We start from the raw sequence: 17,226 nt of genomic DNA, 5'->3' as shown, positions 1-17,226 counted from the left end.
AGAGAGTGCTGAAAACTAGGGTTTTGGTTAAGTTATGTTGGGCCAAGGGCCCACTTTGGGTCCGGTTGGCCCGGTTTGGCCCGTTCGGTCCAATCTTGGTCCGAATTCTATAAAATTGGTACCGAAATTCTCGTCTCAGTCTCCCCTATCACATTTAGCCATAAAAATCACATTTTAGGCTTTCTAGAATAAATTCTCATTTATGGGTTAATTAGCCGTTAATTAACCGGGTTTTACATTCTACTTCGGTTTTGGGAGTGACAACGCCATCAGCGCCAGTTTTGGTGGGGTTTGAGAACCGTTCATAATTATCTTCTATAGGTTGTAATCCACTAACTGAACAAAGATCTTCATTCTTTCTTTCTAATAGTTATAGTTTTTCCCATTGAAGAATGGAGATCTGTTTTTGGATTGTCCTTCTGTTAGTATATAAGTCACTATATTTAAACCAATGTTGTTCGCCATAATGATCTTTCCTCCAAGCTGCAAAGGATGATCTCTGTTAGATTAAGCTCTGATACCAATTGATGGTAATTAATGGCTAAGAAAAGGGGGAGTTGAATCTTGGCCTCCCTTTTAACTTTCCTTAAAACCTTGCTTTCTGTTTAGAGAATACAGGAGAAATTTTAGTTTTGTCTCCTGACGCAGTAGGAGCCAGAATAGAGTTATTTGCAAGGAAAGTTGTAAAGAAGTAAAGTTTTATAGAGAAATCAGTAGATACTTTATTTTTGTGTCTTTTAGTACAAAACGAGAAAAAGAGAAGAGAGTAGAGAATGGCACATAGATGTATCCTGATTCGGTTACCCAGTGCAATGTACCCTACATCCAATTTCCATTACAATAATGATGGAATTTCACTATCATTTCAACAGATTACAGTCACCAATTACCTCTAGGAACTACCCAGTCCTATCTGGGACAAGTCTAGATTCTAACCCAACCTGAACTTGACTAGGACTCACCCTAGCTTTTAACTGTAAAGTGCTAACCCAACTTGCAAGAGAATCCCCTCAGGATCATGACCACAAAATAGAAATACATACGAAAGATTTCTGAAATAACTTAGATTTTTTCTCCAAACTTAGATCTCTGTCTTTTTTCACTCACTGACTTTTTCTTATAAACCTCACCATGTTTGCCATTTACCAATCAAACTTAGATAGACTAAACTAAGAAAAAATACAATATGAAAACCATAAAGGAGAAGAACATAATAGATCAGGCAGCTATGAGAATCGAAACTAGTGCTCTTTCTCTCTTACTTCAATCCTTGGGTGTTCACCCTATTATAGAGGAGTGAAGCTTCCAGGGCTTGAACCATCCTTGGCACTTTGTTTGTTTTCTTTTCCAACAATCAGAATCAACAACGACGTTCACAAAAGAGCGAGGGGACCGAACCATACCTTTTCCTTTCAACCTTTTTCTTCATGCATCTTTAATCTGGGCTGTTCATCTTTACTTTGGCCCCAAGTTTGTTTCTTGACCGTTGATTCATAGCAGAGCACTATTGACTTCAATTTCATCAAAGTTTCCAGAATGGTGCTTGAGACATAGAGGATTTCTTTACGGTTTCTTGATGAAGTACAAATGAGAAAATCACCTTTTTGTGATCCTCTGTTCGGATGAGATTTTTCCTCTTATTGTAGCCCTCTTACTTTCTCTTCTTGCTTGAATTTGGAAACAACCTTTTTGTTCTTGACCGTGCCTTAGCTCTAGAAATTTCTTTTTCTTCCTTCTTATTTCAGAGTGATGTGATGTGAAAGAAAGAGAAGAGAGAATATTTGATTCGGTGGGTGAAGGTGGTGTGTTTCAAATTAAATGAATTTGATTCTAAATCATAGTTTAGTTCTCTAAATTCAACACAAGTGCTTGTGGTACTTATGTATCAAGAAAAGTTTGAAATAAAGCATTTAGATTCACAGCTAAACTCAAGGTGCAAAGCTTCCCCCCTCCCCCCCAAAGAAAGAGAAGCCAAAGGCTATGAGCACCACTAATTCAAAATGTTAAAAGGGCATTGTGAACTCAAATAGCTCCCTAATTAAGTGCTTGTGGTCCTTATGTATCAAGCAAAGCTTGAAAATAAAGCATTTAAAGTCACGGCTAGGCTCAAGGTGCAAAGAATCCAACAAGAATAAACTGTGAAAAGAGAGTAAGTAAACTAACAGGATGATTAGTTCATTCAAGCACACCGTAAAGAATAGAACTCGAATTGAGGGCAACATTTGCGAAGCATTTCTGGCCAAGGAAACTTTCACATTTTGCTTCTTCTATTTTCAATCTCATGTTGAGTCACGTAGAATAAGGGTTGCAAGGAACGATGAGAGGGGAGAATCCACATCAAGTGGAGCAACATACCTAATGTTTTTGTCAGAAGGAGCTACAATGGGTGTGGGCAATAACTACTGGTTAGAGCAGAAGGAGATTGATGCCGCTCATCTACATGTGTTGCTTAACTGTGACCAAGTTTCATCCTACCTCATGTTAGTTTTATAAGTCTTTGTAAATATTGCAATCAGTAACATACTAGCTTTGTAATCTAATTAAAACTTCGTTGTTCTAATCTATCATACAAGTTATTTCGAGAGGCAAATTTGGAGACATCATTGACCGATTTTCCACGATGGTTCCGAGAATACATCAGCGTACAACTAATTGACACAACATATTTAGAACTAGTTGTACTTAGTTGGAGCCCATTGAATAAGGCAACTAGCTACCCAATCTATAATGTTTATAGATATCGGTTCTATACCTTACAATGGTCGATTGAAAAGAAAACAGATAACACTAGAATTTGGGTTTGTGGAGATTCAGCCGGGGTCCATTCTGATTAGTTTGGTGTATTGTATAACATAATTGAATTACAGTATTTCTATCACACTACATACAAGGTGTGCATGTTAAAATATGAATGGTATGATTCAAGTTCGCCACAAGCAACATGAAAGCACAAAGACTACGATATCACTGAAGTAAATGTAACTAGGAAATAAAGGCACTATGATCCTTTTATCTACCTCAAAATACACGTTAGCTATACTATTTGTCTTATCTGGTTTGATGCAAGTCTAGTTAGGTGGTTGTGGTTAAGACTAAGCCAAGAGGCCGCATTGCGTCTGATGATACGATAGAGGGTCAGGAACCTTACTAGATTGATGGCCCAACTCCTTTGAAAATGGTGATTACCGGTGAGCTGTTCTCCCTTTGGTCTGCTGTTATAGATAATGATATCATTGACCTTGGACTAGATGTTGATACACTTCCAGTAGAGAACGACAATCTTCAAGAAGAAGACAGGGTTGATGGCGACAAAGAAAAGGAAGACGAGTTCAATGATAATCAAGAAACTATATTGGAAGACGAAGATAGTGAACCAGAGGAAGAAGATGATGAATTTGATTAGGGTTAATGTAAACATAGTTTTGTGATATGTATTTCTTTAAAAAACGTTACGTATTTGTAATATATGTTTCAGTGAATGTAAACATAGTTTTGTGAATGTAATATAGTTAGCATTATTTTAGATATTTCAGTTACCATCATTCGGTATTTGTAATTTAAATTTTTCGTATTTCACATCAAGTTTGAAGCACTATTTCAATTGTTAATTATCAGGGTACACTAGAAATGAATGGAGAAAGATAATTTAAATTTAAAAAAATACTACCGTTGAAATTTTTGTCGGAATATTCCGACGGTACCGTTATTTTTTCAAAAAAGATTAAATAACATTTCCATCGGTATCAGCGTCGGATAAATCCACTGGTAATATAGCAGGAAATCGTACAAAATTGCGCCAAATATGAGTAACATCGACAAATGATCTGTTTTCGATTTATTATATTCCATCAAAAAATCCGAAGGTAATTACTGTTGGATGCAATAAATCCGATGGTAAACGTTTACCAGCGAGATTTATACCGGCTGATATTTTTTGACGGTATTCATTATTTTTCTTATAGTGTATGTTATGTTATGAGCTCAATAAAGCCTAATAGAAAGGTCATTAAAAGGTATAAACACAATTAACTCTATACGTTGCCAAATCATGGCATTAAAGGCAGAAAACGTCTATCTGTTACATTGAAATGATGTTATAAGGGGAAAAGGAAAACACAGTAGATACACATTGTTCTCTAACTATCACCTAAAAAACACTACTAACATAAGCATCAGAGTGTTTTGCAGGTTTCTGTCCCGACCTAGTTCTAACTCGACATAGATCAGGATCCCTATTACTCGTAAGTTCAGAAACCTTCCTTCAGGTACGAACAATTCATACCAATATTCATTTACAAACATTAATCCAAACACATGCTATAACAACCTTGCTACCAAAATATCACGCTTCTGAATGCGCCACTCTAATAGCGAGGGCATTACGACAACATTCATATATTTAATAATAAGATATGAGCCTTTCAAACTTGAAACTGTATCACTATTTTTTTTTTTTTGAGAAACTGAAAATGCTTTTTACTTCATACAAACATGCATATACATATATACGAAACTTCTTACATAAGTAACTTACAAATATTATACACATACATATCATTATAATCACGAATCATATCCCTCCTTCAAGAATATAATGATAAAGGCGAGGGAAAACTATAACTAATATATATAAAAACAGAAACAGCATAGCTAAGAACTTAGTAAAAACTTCGGTGAGCTTCCTCATCTGTCTTGAAAAGAGAAGTCTGTAGAGGGTGAAAACCTAACTACACGGTCTCACCAGAGAAGTTTGAAATTGTTATAAGAGGATACGTATAAAAAAGAGTATGGGATTCAACCACAGCGATTATCGTTCATCTTATGAATTTTTTAAACCACAACAATTAATTATCTGACAATTCAAATTCATCTTTCACTTATAAGAATTTCAATCTCAATAACATGAACAATACATACCTCACTTACCAATCAGTGCCTCAGGACCAAACCCAACCAACAATGACTCTGGCCAAAACATAACCAACCACACTATCATCAATTCATCACTAATACTCAGTCTCAAAACAGAATCAATCACAGGCATCAAATAGTGCAAGCTAAACACAATTAAAAAACAATTATAGCAAGTACCACAATTAACAGTTAGACAAAATTTATAAGATATGCAAACCAAAACACTTAAGCACACACAAATAGTAGCAAACAAATATAGTATGATGCATGCCTGTCCTACTAGCCATGAGCTCACGTGTCGGTTAAACTGCCAGAACTCGACACATTTGATAGCTAACTCGGACATGGTCTCTCTGTTGCGTATCCCCAGGAGAAAAAATATTCCGGTCTTAGAAGGAGAGTTTCCTATCACCTTGGAATCAAAGAGAACATGGGCGGAACGACCCACCACATCTCTAAGAGGAACATTTCAAGTTTATCACAAGCTGGTCTCAGAGGAAAAGTGCCTTGTCACCTTCTCTTGGGATGTCAATCATGCAAGCAGGATAAGACCACTGTCCTTGCCAATCAATAATAATTTTCAATCTTAAACATGCAAGAGGGATAAGACCACTGTCCTTGCCAAACACAAATCAAATTCCAAAAATATTCCCGATCATATTCAAAACCACAATCCTTTCAAATCTTAACCCGGAGCAAGTGGGACTAAGCCATAACCCTTGCATCTTACCCAAGTGTTTTGAATCTAAAATTTTGTTAAAAAAAGCAAGTTAAATCCTCATGTTTACTAAACCAAAAATTCCAAACAAATTTCAAAACCTTTTTAAGTTTAAAACTCCTTCAAAGGACTCAAAAATCATCCAGTTTGCAATTCAAAATCTTTAACTGAAACAACATATAACCATTTGTTTTTTAATAAACACTTTAAAGTTCGCTAAAACACCCCAAATCATACTCTTTTCTTTAGTTAAATCAAACTCAAATAGAATAATTCTTCAATCAAATTAACCAAAATAAAACTTTCAAATTCTCATAAAAATTTCAGCAGCATCTCTTCTAAAATTCAAACTTTGCTACCCTTCTCGAGTCCCATCCAAACATCCCTCAAACCTTTCTCAACCATGATCAAATATCAAATCATTTTCAATAATCAAACCATTCCCAAATACCAAATTATTTTCAATAATTAAATAGTTCTCAAATATCAAATCATTTTCAATCCAAATCCCAAAGCAAAGAAATTAACATAACTAAAATTACAGCAAACATTCGGTCTCAATAATCAGAAATAACCACAACCAACCATTATCATAACAACTTCAAACCAAGCACAAAATCCAACTAAATAATTTCAATCGATCAATAAACTAACAAGGCAAGCAATTACATTCATTCAAAGTAACTCGGTTCAATTCATAAGACTTACGAAATCATAAAAAATATATTTTTCGTATTAATATCGACTTGTAATGATTCTTGAAAATAAAATGATGAGTTTAAAAAAAATTCTCTACCTCAAATTGTCAAAACTCAAAAGTCATAAAATGCGTCAAAACCCCTCTTTCAACTGGCTCGCAACAGTGGTAGCCGTAACCACAACTCCATAACGCTTCTGTAATAACAACAGCAACTCCAAACGCGACATGCAAAAACCAAAACTCAATCCTATTGTGATAACTTCACAAAAATCTCAGCAACATATAACGGAACAACGACTAAAAGAGTCTTCTAAGCAAAATAACTTACCACACAAAATGGGACCAAGAATAGAGCAGCGGCAGCTCCGGGGGACTCCAACAGTGGTTGCTTTGACTGTCGCGACCTAGACAGCGGCAACGGCACATGGCAGCGTGAGCGCGTTCTCTCTCTCTCGCTCTTTCCTCACACATCTTCTCTCTTTCACAAACCCCCATGCCTCCAGCCACAATGACAGCGATGATGGCGTGCAGCTCGCGACGGTGACGCGAGCTCGTTGCTCCATAGACTGGACGGCGAGGATGGCGCACGCAGTGGCAGCTCGCGTGGATGACGATGATAGTGGCTCCTCGTAGCGGTCGCGCTACTCCTCCTCTCAATAACGTCAATGGTGATGGCGAGCCCCAGTGCCGCCGATGTGGGCTCCTTCTTCCTCCTCCTCTTTTTCCTTCTCCGTTCCTTCACTCTCTCGAGCTCTCCCTCTCTTTTCTTTCTTTCCGTATGTGGGTGTGTATGGTGAGGGGATGGCGACTGTGTGTATGAATAGAAGTGAGAGTGTGAGTGTGTAATTAAGATTAGGGTTTGTAATAGAAATTAGAATTTGTTTTGAAAATTTAGAGATTAAAGTAGTATAATAATTTTAATAAAAATAAAATAAAATAATAATTTAAAATTAAATTAAATATAAAAATAATTATTTTTAAAATACTATTTTATTATTAATTTATAAGTTTAATTTTAAATACATATTAATTTAATAAAACCTATAAATAATTAAATTAATTTTTTAATTATAAATAAACGTCATAATCTAATTTCTAAAATCTGAGTCTTATACATACTAAATAAATCAAATAGATAAATTTTTCTTTCTCTTCTAATATGATGAATAATAAAGATAGAATTCATTTGCATTTGAATGGTGAATCATGGTGACGTCAATCCGTATGAGAAGGATAAATTTAATAGCAATAATGATAATATATGGTCTCAAATAAAAAGCATTTAATAGTTCTCTTTGTGCTCACCACACCGCTCCATATAAAAAGCATTTAATAACAATAATGACTATATAGAAACAAATTAAATCAAAAAAAATTATTTGGACCATCATTTTATGTGTTATGTTACCATATGTTGTTACCATACATTAGTTAAACATTTTATAAAAATTTCTCACCAAATAGTTGAATACACTATAAAGTTTTATATTAGATAGTCATATTATAAATACTAAAGGTTTACAAAGAAAAGAAATCATGCGCATAAAAAACACAAAGAACAAAGTTGAGAGAAAAAGAAATTTTCAAGTGAAAATGGCTAGAAAAGAAGCTTTGGTTTTTGCTTTCTCATGCCTCATACTCGTGGCATCTGTGATATCCAGAACTATTCCAGAAGCAAATACCAATAATACAGATGCTACACCAACGAATAAGCATGCCAAATTTCATGATAACAGTAATAAAATTGATGGTAAAGTCCTAATATCACATATGCACACATTGATATATTTTAAATTGATGTTCTCATTACTAGCATGCATGGTAGCTAGGATCATGAATTTCCTTTTGAGATCGTCCTATTTTACAGTTTCTTTTCTCTATTTTAGTCATCGTTGTCATAAATGGGTCACAAAATATATTTTATGTTCCTAACATTTATAATTTTTTAATTTTATTTAATTTTATTTTTGATATTTTTTTATGTGGCAAATTTATCATTAAACGTTTTTAATTTTGTTTTTAATGTTGATCTAGATGGAATTAACATCCAGTATAATTCTAACATAAATAAAAATATAAAAAATAAAATTAAATGAAAATAAACATTATAATATTTTTAAAAAAATTATAAACTTTAAAATAAAAGACATATTTTAATTATTTGAGTTTTTATTTATAGTCACAACTGAAAACTAGGAATATAGCCAGTTTAAAGTGGCGGTTCTCAAATGTGAAATAAAAATATAAAAATAAAATATTGATTAATATTAATAAAAAATATTGGTTCTTTTAAGTTTTTTCTTTTTTTTTTTTGGTCCTATGTAACTTGGCAACGTTGCTCACTAGTTTCTAATGCCGCTAATAATGATATGACCAATTTTATGGTACTTGTTATTTAGTGTTTAAATTTTGTATAATTTTATTAATTTTTATACTTTTAAAATAAATATTAATAATTTTATTTTTTAGTAATTAAATACTATATTTTAGACACCATAGCATACACATAATGATGTTGGTGACACTAAATCTTGGATATGTTTTTGACACTTCACAGGTAAAGTTCGGAACTGTTGCTTGGTAATTCCGTTCTATCCCGGTTGCTATTTATGGTGCAAACCGAAGCACACGTAGTTGCCGTACAACCGCATGGAGTATACTACCATGCACTATGCAGGATTTGAATAATATGTGTCCCCCATCTTAATATCGTGCTGTTGTAATAAATTAACGTGAAACAAATATCATGCATGAATATCTATTAGAACTTAAGTCTTATTGTTTTCTAAGTGATATCTTAATATAGTTATTTTGGTAATTCTTAACCAATTTATCTAATTATATTCTGTACCATAACATAATCAAGTAAATTTGATAATAAAGTAAAATGAAATTGGTCCAATAAACCATTGGTTTAAAATCATTCTAACAAAAAGTTATTTACAACATAAATGCATGAATCATGCACACTTTTTCTTTCCTCGTTTGAATCTCTGCTATCATGTTTGCTAAATAATTAGGGTAGATACTCTTACGAATATATGAAAGTGCTATGCTACATAATACATATACAAATTTTTTTGGCTTACAAACTTTATAATTTGGACCAAATCTAATAAAAACTACATTTACCCACTGAAACGTGATAAGACGCGCGTCACTCAACCGTTTCCAAAGCGCGCTCTCACTCACCATTATGGAAGACGCTTTCTTCTTTTTCGCATTCCTCCTTCTCCTCTTCCTCTTCTTTCTTCTTCTCATTCTTCTTTGCATTTCTCCTCCTTTTTCTTCGCATGTTTCATATTCATTGTTTTTTTTATTACTGTTGTCGCTGCATTTTTTTCTTCCTCCTCTTTTTATGATTTTGTAATATTATGTATTTTTTTTCTTTATTTGATTTTTTCTCCCAAGAAGAATTATAAGAAAACGAAATAAGAATATGAGGAAGAAGAAGCAGTAGAAGATGAGGAGGAAGAAGAGGAAGAGTTTTAAATTATGCAGAACTTATCAGAATAAAAATACACCCAAAAATTCTTAAAATACATCCAAATATCTTCGTGTTATACCCAAATATCTTCGTGTTACACCCAAATTTGCTGCAAATACAGAAAAATGTTTTCTCTGCCTTTTTCTTCTTTTTTTTCCTTATTTCTTTCTTTCTTTTAGTTGAATGAATGTAAGTTCATCATATTGCAAGTAATTTTGGAGCATTATGTATTTTTTCTTCTTCTTTGTTTGATTTTTTTGTTTTTATTCTTGTTAAGAGAGTAAAATAAGAAGAAACTTGAAAAGGTAAAATAAAATGGAAAAGATGAATGAGAAAAAAAACAGATGATGCTGATGATGATAAAAAAAGAAGCAGTAGAAGATGCGGAGGAGGAAGAGAAAGAGTTTTGAATTATGCAGAACTTATCAGAATAAAAATACACCAAAATATCTTCGTGTTACACTCAAATATCTTCGTGTTACACTCAAATTTGCTGCAAATTTAGAAAAGTATTTTCTCTAATGCTGTATTTTTTTAAACTTCTTTTTTTCCTTATTTCTCTCTTTTTTTTAGTTAAATGAGTGTAAGTTCATCCTCTTCCAAGTAATTTTGCAGCATTATGTGTTTCTTCTTCTTTTTTGTTTTGATTTTTTTTTGTTTTTATTTTTTTAAGAGAGTAAAACAAGAAGAAACTTGAGAAGGTAAAACAAAAAGGAAAATATGAATAAGAAAAAAAGAAGATAGTGATGATGATGAAAAAGAAAAGTAGAAGTAGTAGAAGATGAGGAGAAGGAAGAGGAAGAGTTTTGAATCATGCAGAACTTATCAGAATAAAAATACAACAAAAAATTCTTAAAATACACTCAAATATCTTCGTGTTATACCCAAATATCTTCGTGCTACACCCAAATTTGCTGTAAATACAGAAAAATATTTTCTCTAATACTATATTTTTTCTTCTGAATTAAATCACACCTCAGTCACTTGATTTGATTCAAAATAATAATCAATTTCATTATGGTTTAATTGACAATCTAAACCTTAATTATTTATTATTTTTAACAACGAGATAACTGATGATGGAGGAGAAAGAGAAAAAGAAAAGAGGAGAAAAAATTCCAATGAAAAAAGAAGGAGGAATAGGAGGAGGAGGAAAAGGTGGTGTTGATGACGATGATAATGAGAGAGAAAAATTACGAAGAAAAAGAAGAAGAAGAAAAAACATGGAGAAAAACATGAAAACACCTGAATATAAATGACTTGTATGACTTATATAGGAAAAAAACTTATACGTGGAGAATAATTCTATACAAAAACTTTCTTATTTAATTTATATTTTTGTTATAATTTTTAAGTTTATTTCTTACTAATTCATTTGGTTTGTGTATATCTTATTTTATTGATACAATTACCATGCTACAATTAATACACTTGCATAATTACGAGTGAAATGACTAAAATATGAGTTTTTCTCAATTGAATAACGCAAACACCTATATGATATATTATTTCTTTATTAGATGACATAATTATAATACAATAACAGAATATGGATAAGAAATTAATATTAAAGAAGCTATGTATTTTTGTATGGATGAACTTTTGAGGTATAGCTCGTCTCTTGCGCTGCTGTAATACGTCTTTTCTTTAATGGAGTGAGAAGAACTCGGACGTCAAAGAACACAGTAGGTAGATACCTGCAAAAGACACTACGACGCTCAAGTCAATAAATGTTTAAGAGGTATAAGAATTTTATGATTATAGAATGTTAAACATGAAATAGAACTTATCATGTGCATCCTTTTTGAGATATAGAAATTGGTACCTTTTATAGGCATAGAGTCGATGAATAGAGTTGATGTTATGACCGTTGGTCATTAAGTCAGAATAATGGTTATTAAGGTCATCCAATACAAATTTAGAATAAAAGCAAATAAAGTCAAGTTATGTCTCATAATGCACATTAAAGACCGAGCTATAAGGTGACAGATCACAACCCCCAAGCTTTGTCTACCGATCATATAATCCAGGCTAAACTTAAAAAATTAAATGAGTTATAACTCGGTAAAAAGATAAGTAAATAATGATATGGTGATCCCCCAAGTTTAGTCGGGTTATTATATCGGCACTTATTTAAAAAATAATTGAGTGGCAAGAGTTATTTAATGAAGATAGTTGTGTGGGGGATACTTTTCCACTTAAGAACAATTTTTCATGACATGCATATAGCATTTAATTGTATGTGAACTAAAAAGTTCAGAAATAGATATCGTTAGCGGAATCGATTGTATGATCTGAGAATATAATGGTTAATTATTTTGGGAATTTTTTCGGCCCTCAAGCTTATTGATGAATTTCGCGCTCAAAGCAATTAGTTATTGCATATTTACAATTTATAGTGAAGGTCATATGACATGAATAAGATAAATTGAGAAAATAAATATGTATAAAGTCGCAACATATATTGAATAATATATATTGTAAAAGTAAAAGAGTTCAAAGTAGAAAAATATACCTTGAAAGTTGATAATTGTAGAAAAGAAGACTACATATATGAATGTCATACATGTCAAATGTGAAATATTTAATTTTATTTGTTAGTATTTGTCATACATAATCTTCTATGCTCCTTTAGCTCCGTACTAAACCTCCACACATTTAGCTAAAAAGGGGTGAAAATAGAAGGTAGGAACTATGGAGTTCTTAGTAGGGTCGGGGTTAGAAGTTAAGTTCATTTTATAACACCCTAACTACCAAAGCTCACGCTTTCGGCTGCGCAACTCTGATAGCTCGGACATTACGACGACACTTATACTATTTAATACTAAAATATGAGCCTGTTTAAAACTTCAAACCGCAATACCGCTCCAAAAATTACTTCCGTTCGATAACGTACATCCATAGATACCATACAACTTAAAAGATTTCATCAAGAGTACATCCATACATACATATATATAAGTAATACTACAAACATTACCTAATACAATTCCTATCTCTCTTACAGAATATATTAAGATAAAGGCGAGGGTACAAAAATAATAATCTAAAGCAATACAGAGCATCTCAATAACAAATAGATAAACTCTTCGTGACTTCTGCGCCCATATCCTGAAAGGGGAAAAATGTAGGGGGTGAGAACATCATTGTCGAAAGGGTTCTCAGTAGAGGGTTTTTGGGAATTACTGTAATAGGATATATGAAGATAAACCGTACCAGTGATTAATAACCGACTTATGCCTCTTTTCAAAAACAACAGTTTACAATAAAAGTAAAGTCGGAAATCTTTTCTGAAAGAGGAACCGTTCAATTCTCAAAACATCAAAGCCTTTCAAAATGGTCTATCTATACTGAACCAAAGTAGCCTTTCATATTTTATTCCCAACTAGAAACACAAAATCGAAATCAACCATCGGTTCATCTCATTCCAACCACGGCCCTAGGCCCACACAATCCAATCCAACAATCAATCACCACAAACCAATAGAGTCCCAGTTGCAAACACAGATAGGAAGTTCAAGCACAAACATACAGTTACAGCAAGTAGAACAATTAGCAGTTAATCACAAAGGCAAACCACGTACAATATGCACACCCAAACAATGTCACATAGATGCATATGATGCATGCCTGTCCTAGTGGCTGATGATATGATCTGTCGGTTATATAGCCAACCCGACACGTCTTGGTAGCTAACCATGGACAGAAACACCCATCGCGGAGAAAGTAGGTTTGAGCTACAACCCCATTGCTACTACCCGCTCAACCCAGAGCCAGTGGAATAACCACTACTGCGGCTACTACCCAGGCGGATGTTTAAAAGCTCAACCTGGAGCGAGTGGAATCACCACTACTACCGCTACTACACAGGCGTCACAGTCTCTGACCTGGAGCAAGTGGGACGAACCACAACCCTTGCTACTACCCAAGTATCTCAAGCATATATTCATTCAGTCCCAACCATGGATCAACATCCATCTCAGCCATCCGGCTTAAATTCATAATTCATAATCAGCCATACGGCCCATAACTCATTCGGCAATCAGCCATAAATCAATATCATACACAGCCATTCCGGCTCACGGTTCAATCTAGAACCAGCCAATATTCATAATCATACATAGCCATTCTGGCCCATAACAAACAGCACTTCCACCATTCAACATCATCAAATTCATAAAACTGGCATTTAAGCCATAAATCATTTTTCTCAAGCCATTTCACTTTGAAATCAAATTTCAACTCTTTTTAGCATTGGCTTTAAAGATCTCATTTCTCAGATCATCTCAGGCTCATAGGCCAAATTTACTCAAAGTGAGTTCCCTTTCTAAAACAAAGCCACTCTCGGCATTCTCTTTCCAAAACTTCCAAAAACATGGCAAGTTAAGGATTTATTTCAAAGTATTCAAAATCGCCCATCCAACAATGGGATTTTATAACCAAAAGTTTCCCAGCAGAGTCCCAAGTCTTTAGAGGAGAATAACATAACTCATTCCGCCAAATTCATTTAAAATCATTAAAATCTTGGCTTTCCGATTTGAGTAATAAAATAGGATCTAAGCCAAACTGAGTCACGTAATCATTTATTTCTTTCAAAGCCGTTTCATTTACTTAGGCAAAATCAACTTCAACCCCCATGATAAATTCTAGAACGTTTCAACTGTTCAAAGTTGTTTTAGTCTTGCAAGAATTCAGAATTCAAAGAGTACTTAAAACATTTCTCAAAACATTTCAAAATGAAACTTGTCAATAGACATTCAGATTCTTTCAAAGTCCTTGAAACTTCTTTAATTGAAACCCCTAAGTCAAATTCAAAGGCATAAACCCTTTTCTCATTCAAACAGCTTTAAAACACAAGTTTCATCTAAATAACTTTCTCTTGAAAGAGATACAAGGCCTTTCTTAAGAAGCAAGACTAAATCACAATTTCCTCTTTACTAACTCATTTCGAAAACATGAATCATCCTTTTCGTGATGATTCAAATAAAATAGTAAAAGTCTTTAACTCATCATTTTCCAGACAACATTTCAATAAAGACTCAGATTTTATAGAAATTTCGGCAACACCTCCCCTAAAACTTAGACTATGCCACCCGGTTCGGGTCCCAACTAAATCGTTTCTCATCCCTTTTCAACAGCTCAAAACCAGAAATCAATTCAAAAGCAAGCTAAATCCAACAGTCGCCTCAGTGGCATATCTCAAGGAAACCATTTCAAAATCAACTCAATATCAATCGATTTAACTCATTTCCAAAGCTTAAAAGAATTGGTTCAACAATAAATCATTTGTCCAAAACCAAGCCAATTAAAGTAAACCAGGCTGAATTCAAAAGTGCATTCAACTTTTCACGTCGTCAAAATGATTAACTCAATTCAAATCAATCCTCAACGGATTAAACTCATATTTTAAATCTTTAAATAATCAACTTTAAAACATTACATTTCAAAAAGCCGCACAATGATTCAGCCAAACAAACATCCATAGTCATTCAAGACAATCAAATAATGCATAAGGCAGATACAATCACCAAATACACAGCGTCTCATCTCAGTATCCATATGAAATAATTCCAATACATAAACCATAGTTTTTGGAAAGCGCCCCTACCTCAAAACGCAAATCCATAGTCCAAACGCCTCACCGAGTCCTTTTCGCCTCAACTCGAAATGACGGAAACCAACAACTCGGCTCCACTTGCTTCCTCCATAATCTCAACAACTCTAATCGCAACATACAACAACCAAAACCCAATCTTATAGCAATTAACGCCACAAACCTCAGCGTATGATAACAGAATAGTAACCAAAGGACTTTTAAATCGAAAATGCTTACCGAACCGAAGGAGAAACGGCTGAACCAAAAACGGCGACGGTCTCCGAACCGGTTTGGTGGCAGCCCAGCAGCCATCTCAAGCGGCAGCGGTGACGAATTCCGATCACGACATCTGAAACCAACACGCAGTGACTATAGTATTCCTGGAATTCAAAAAGGACAGAAACCACAATTAAAACCCTTACCGACAACCATTTCCAACGATGGCAGGAGAGTCTCAAGCGGCAGAGGCTCAGCCCGGAGCTCCGGCGGTGATCCCGAAAGTCACAGAACCACTCTCGACGATCAAAACATAGTGGCACAGCTTCCTCCTCTGACCGCGACACCTGCGGCGGCCTGAATCCTTTTCCGGCGACGATGAGAACCCCAACAGCGCGGCGCGGTTCAATCTGCTCCATAGCACAGCGGCGACCGGACCTCTAGCTCGCGTCGTCCTCTCTCCCAGCGGTGCTCAATCTCAGCCTTCCTCTCCGACGCGGCGCGGCAGCGACCGGCGCAGCTCGTGGCTCCACAGCGACTCCCTCTCTCTCCCAACGTCGCCCACTCACAGCGAACCATGGAAGCAGAAACAAAGCCCCATCGTTCTTCTCGTTCGGAGCTGACAAGGACGACGGCGCGGTTACCCCGACGGCGTCAGATCGGCGAGGACGAGCTCCTCTGGCTCGCGCGCGATAGCTGCTTTTCCTCAAACCCTCTTCTGCGCAAACAGTGGCGATGCAGGAAACTTTGACGGCGGCAAATCGGTGGCAACGTGGTGGTTCGACAGTGTCCCTGGCAGCATGGACTGCTGTGGCGGTGAGGCGCGATGGCGGCGATGAGCTCCCTCCTCCCTTCCTCGCCGCAGCTCAGTTTCCCTTTCCCTCTTTGATTCTGTTACTTTCGGTCATGGAAGGGGAAACCATGGGTGTTGCTGTCCATGGGTGAAAGGGAAGGTAGGTAGGGTTTCGGCTGCTGGGTTGGAGGCTTTAGGGTTTCATTTGCATTTTTGAAAATTAGGGTTAGGGGTATTTTAGTAATTTCACTTAAAAATAGGAATAATATAGTAATTAGAAATAAATTCTAATCCAACACTAGATGTATATAGAAAATACTATTTGCTCATCAATTTTTACAAATTACTTTCAATAAAATGCCCAAATCAAATAATTAGAAATAATATAATTAATTTTCTCATTTTCCAAAATAGCAGTATTAATATTTAGAATATTACTTATCTAATCCAAATCATGTAAAACCCCTATTATTTCATAACAGCCAAATTTATAATCTAAATATAGAAAATAACCCAATAATTATAAAATTGGATAAAGATCATAACTCGTCTCAAATTCAATAAATTAAAACTTGCCTTAATTATCTTTAATAAAATAATTTCTGAAATTAAGGCTATAAATAACTATATGATTTGAGACTTGATCTGAGAAGGAAAGAACTTGGCTAAGAAAGTCGTGACCAGCTTATCCCAAGAGTTTAGGCTATCTTTAGATTGAGAGTCCAACCATACTCTAGCTCTGTCTCTTACAGCAAAAGGGAAAAGCATAAGCCTGTAGACCTTGAGATCAACCCCATTGGTC

General features: G+C 34.7%; 2 long non-coding RNA genes across 2 annotated transcripts; one reads left to right on the top strand and one right to left on the bottom strand.

The window, feature by feature from the left end:
- Positions 1-7,868: 7,868 nt before the first annotated feature.
- LOC112719530 (uncharacterized) lies at positions 7,869-9,161 on the top strand. The gene is made up of 2 exons (XR_003161833.3): positions 7,869-8,082; positions 8,890-9,161. It is a non-coding gene; the product is annotated as an uncharacterized lncRNA (long non-coding RNA).
- A 3,518-nt stretch (positions 9,162-12,679) lies between these two features.
- On the bottom strand, positions 12,680-16,651 carry LOC112747131 (uncharacterized). Its single transcript, XR_003174798.3, has 4 exons — positions 15,838-16,651; positions 15,653-15,764; positions 15,428-15,540; positions 12,680-12,930 (listed from the first exon to the last, which is right to left on the bottom strand). It is a non-coding gene; the product is annotated as an uncharacterized lncRNA (long non-coding RNA).
- Between the last annotated feature and the right edge of the window lie 575 nt (positions 16,652-17,226).

The sequence above is a fragment of the Arachis hypogaea genome, chromosome 2, assembly GCF_003086295.3.
Source record: "Arachis hypogaea cultivar Tifrunner chromosome 2, arahy.Tifrunner.gnm2.J5K5, whole genome shotgun sequence".
NCBI classification, from domain to species: domain Eukaryota; kingdom Viridiplantae; phylum Streptophyta; class Magnoliopsida; order Fabales; family Fabaceae; genus Arachis; species Arachis hypogaea.
The sequence above is the reverse complement of the archived record's forward strand: the minus strand, read 5'-3'. Positions and strand labels throughout refer to the sequence as shown.